The sequence below is a fragment of the Pinus tabuliformis genome, chromosome X (genome assembly GCF_031772625.1).
Source record: "Pinus tabuliformis cultivar Carrire ecotype Pingquan chromosome X, CPIR1, whole genome shotgun sequence".
Taxonomy (NCBI): domain Eukaryota; kingdom Viridiplantae; phylum Streptophyta; class Pinopsida; order Pinales; family Pinaceae; genus Pinus; species Pinus tabuliformis.
Window position 1 is genome coordinate 229,770,235 of NC_142308.1, and position 4,601 is coordinate 229,774,835.

At 42.5% G+C, this 4,601-nt stretch overlaps 1 long non-coding RNA gene across 1 annotated transcript; it reads left to right on the forward strand.

The window, feature by feature from the left end:
* Positions 1-3,176: 3,176 nt before the first annotated feature.
* Positions 3,177-4,241, forward strand: LOC149139190 (uncharacterized). Its single transcript, XR_016264532.1, has 2 exons — positions 3,177-3,834; positions 3,938-4,241. It is a non-coding gene; the product is annotated as an uncharacterized LOC149139190 (long non-coding RNA).
* Positions 4,242-4,601: the final 360 nt, after the last annotated feature.

Sequence of the window (4,601 nt, forward strand, 5' to 3'; positions counted from 1 at the left end):
TTTCTATCTGAGTGTATCTCAAGTGAGCAGTTCGGGTTCCTGGATGGTCGGCAAATTCACGAGGCAATCGGAGTAGCACAGAAAACCATCCACAGTATCAGACAAGCAAAGAAGAAAGGGGTTGTTTTAAAAATTGATCTGTCCAAGGCCTATGATAGGATTGACTGGTCCTACCTAAGATTATTACTGACTCACCTGGGGTTCAAAGTAGAGTTCATAAATTGGATTATGGGGTGTATTACAAATGTCAATTTTGCGGTGCTGATTAATGGGGCGGCCTCTCAATTTTTCAAAAGCTAGCGAGGTCTGAGACAAGGGTGTCCGCTGTCTCCACTTCTCTTCCTCCTGGCAGCAGAGGGGCTGAGCAGACTGATCTTAAAAGCAAAACAGTCAGGCTTGTTTACAGGTTTGGAGGTTGCTGTAAATTTGTTCATTTCTCATCTACTTTTTGTTGATGATATTTTGTTATTCTTAAATGGGAATCTAGACGAAGTCAAAGTTCTTAAAGATATCATTGACCTGTTTCTGAAAGCCACAGGACTTCAAGTGAATCACAGGAAATCTCATTACATTTTGGAGGGTTTCACTAGGCAAGAGGCAAATGCAATTACATCCATCATGCCTTTTGAAACCTGTCCGATGGATGAGCCTTTCAAATACCTAGGGTTTTGGTTAAAACCGTCCTCTTATCGCAAACAAGATTGGTACTGGTTAGTGGCAAAGATTGAGCAGAGGATTTCGCACTGGAGTTACAAGTGGCTCTCAAGAGCTGGCAGACTGACTTTGGTCAATTCAGTCCTTCAAGCCATTCCTGTTTTTTGGGCAGCACTGACCTGGATTCCCAGAGGGATTATTCATAAAATCAGGCATATTTGTAGCAGATTCTTGTGGTCAGGAACAAAGGAAAATGTTGTGCTTCCCTGGGTCGCTTGGGACAAGATTGCTAGACCGAAGGAGTGGGGAGGTTGGGGAGTCAAACAGCTAGTGGATTTCTGCCAATCCTTGGCGGCAAAATCAGGTTGGCGAATAGTAGTGGCAGAAAATCTCTGGACCAGGGTTGTCAAAAGGAAATATATTGATCCAACCCCACTGGAAGATTGGATAAGAAGCCCAAACAAAAAAGGGAGAAACTGTTCGGTCATTTGGAAGGCAACCTTGGATGCTTTTAAAATCATAGAACAAGGACTAGCTTGGCAGGTGGGGAATGGTGAATGTGTGCGAATTGGTAAGGACCCTTGGGTTGGGTGTAATGAACATTTTGCTCTTTCTCCTGGTTTGATTGAGCAACTTGATGCAAAAGGAATCAAACAGCTTCATCAGATTGCAAACCCGGGTCTGTCTTCCATTTGGGGGCAGGGATGGAAGTCAGCTGAAGATTTGGATTTGGATCTTCGTTGGCGAGAAGAATGGAATGATTTCATTCAAGAACTTAAACGTTCGAATGTCAGATTAAAGGACTCTCATGATTCTCTGGTCTGGGCTCATGCAGAAACAGGTCGTTACTCCCCAAAGGCTGGATACGATTTTTTGATGAGCAGAAAAGGGTGGGAGGCCCCGGTTTGGTGGGCAAAGCCCCTCTTCAAATTAAAATGTCCCAAAAAAGCCAGAATTTTTCTCTGGTGTGCGTTAAAAAATAAAATCCCCACTTGGGATATTCTTCAAGCTCGTTTCCAATTGGGGCCGAGTAGATGTCCTCTTTGTAAAGAAGCCTCTGAATCGATCCATCACCTCTTTGTAAGTTGTCCTTTCTCCTTGACAGTTTGGGAGGAAACTTATAAACTCCTGAAATTTTCAGGGAAGTGGGAAGGGGCAACCTTATCTGCTGCATGGGAATATTGGTGGTCTCACTACCCTGAAAAAAATATGAGAAATCTCCCGCCAATCGTCTGTTGGGGTATTTGGATCTCCCGAAATGGCTGCATCTTCAAGGGGAAGGTCACCCCTCCTCCTGTCATTGCCCTTCAAGCCTCAGCTATTTTTGCTAGTCTTCCTGAACCTGAGGGTCCTCTTTCTTCAAACAGGCGGGCGGATTTTACTATCAGAGAGGGCATCCCCTACGTCTTTTTTGACGGAGCCGCTCAGAATAATGTCACGGGAGCTGGAATCATAATCCATCTCACTCATTCGCATTCCCTAAAAGCCTCTGTAGGACTTGGGTCGGGTACAAACAACTTCGCAGAACTATCCGCCTTAAAATTACTCCTTTGCTGGCTCATCCATAGAAACATCCTCACTGTTCAGATTTTTGGTGACTCGGCAAATGTGGTTCATTGGGTCAATGAGAAATTTATTTGCAGGAATTATATGTTGTTGCCTCTGCTGGAAGAAGTAAAAAGTTTAAAGACTCATTTTAATAGCTTCACCATTGCTCATATTTATAGGGAAAATAATGAAGAGGCCGACCGGTATTCTAAAACAGGTCTGCAGCAAGCTTTGGGAGTTTGGAGGATAATGGAGCAGTCCCAGGATCTGATCCGTGTGTCGGATCTCCCTCCTTTTTCTTAGTTTTTTGTCTTTCTTTCTTCATCATGCAGTTCTGATAAGTATGCTCCTGAGATAGCAACGACTATGTTTTACAAATACTTTCTTTTATGTAAAATCTTAAATGTTTTTGTTTTTTGGGCTATTTTCCTGTTTTAAAAAGGAGGCCCAGGACCTTATGGGGACAGATATAAACCATACTGTTTGAAACGGCCGCTTCAGGCTGGCAATCAGGAGAGCACAAAATGTCTTTTGGTCTAAAAAGACATGGCAAACTCTGGCAACTCAGTAGAGATAATTCTCTCTGTGGATCTTGAAAACACTGCTGAATGCTCACGCATTCTTTTTTTGTAGCTTTTTTATTGCTCTATTAATAGAAAAGCGCGGTATTTTTTCCTTGGAAAAAAAAAAACCATCAAACTTTATCGTCTACTATATACATTATCAACGCACAGCAAAGATGCGTCTTTCTCCTCCACTTCTTTTCCATTTTCGTGGATCCCACCCTTCTCATTTTTCGTGCAGCACCTACCACCTTTAACTTTACGTTTACGTCACCGGCCCTATTTCCTTTTTCATCCACCGTATCCTTCTCCTTTTCGTCAACGGCAAATGGCTCCATTGGTTTTCCGTTCACCACACCCGCCCATAAATCATGCACACCCTCAGCCTGCTCTCAGAAACGATCAGAGTTCCTGATCCAAGCCCAGGCCTACTCTCCCTCTTTCTCAGACCAGGCGATCAAGATGATCGCCCACCCCTCGCTCCATATTTTCCCCTGCTCCCCGCCTCCCCCAATCTTCATAATTGTCTATATGGGGAGGAAGCGTGTGCGTCTGCGCCTCCATTTTCAGGTTATTTCCCATGGAATTCTTGAAGAGTCAATTTCTTCAATTGCAATCCAAATCATACGACGTGTTTCTGAGCTTCAAAGGACCAGCGATGTGAGAAAAGGGTTTGTGGATCATCTCTACCACGCCCATACCAGCTGGGGTTTGCTGGTATTCCTTGACACCCACGAAATCAACAGGGGAGAGGACATCTCTGCAAGATTACGCCACGCAATTGAGGTGAGTCCCATCCTGATTCCAAACGCAATCAGCCTGGTGCCTCAAAGAAGCCTCTTTTATGGCGCGGCAAATATTATTTCAAGGGAAGGAGGAGGAGTCCGCGAGTGGCATTTCTCTATTCCACAATCTGACTCCTGATACAGTTCGATACCTGCGGGTCGAAACAATCTGGTAGCCCAATGGGAGATACAGCGCAAAAGAAATCGCTGGATTGAAAGGATGCCCTCCTCCAACCCTGTGGCCTATCTGGGTGGTTGCTCCAACAAGACAGAAAAATATATAGGTGGGTAAACACAGTCTCCCCTGTTCTGCTGTGTTCTATTTGGTTATTCATATACATGTGTTTTCTTGATATCTAACTTATACGCTCAGCGGAGACGAAGCAGCTGTGGTGAAGCTTGTGTTTTAAAGACGGACTACTGGCCTTCAATTTTATACTAGTGATCCACCATGGTTGTGCCAATCTTGAAGGAAGGATCTTCGTCTAAGCAAATACCATCACCGAGAGGCGATGCGTTTCTGTAGATCCAAATAAAGCCAAAATGTATTTGTAAATTTTCCCATTATTGTTCTCACTATCCAAAGCAATTGAAAAAAAAAAATACAAATTTTTCCAGGTCTTAGGTTGTGGTCCAACCGCTGTGTACTGTGAAAGCAATTTTATCTAAAAAATTAATTATCTTGATTTTAGGTTGTGGTCCAACACATAGAGCTATGTGGTGTAATGCTTTGGTCCTTCTAAATCTATTAAACTGTGATCCAAGGGCTGTTCTGTGATAGTTTAGGCCTCACTAGTTTAGGGCCATTACTGGGAAAACTATATATATAATAGTTTGATCCCTACAAATCCTAAGACCTATATACTTACTCTTCATTAATAAAAATTGTCTTATTTTTTTTTTAATCAATGCATATTTATTATCTATTTACCTTCTCGTTGGGTAGATGTTTTTGTATACCAATATCATAATCTTTTTTGAGCCAGGCACATTTATCTAGATTATTTCGTTTTTTTTTTTCTTATATGATATTTTTTTTTATAAATATAAT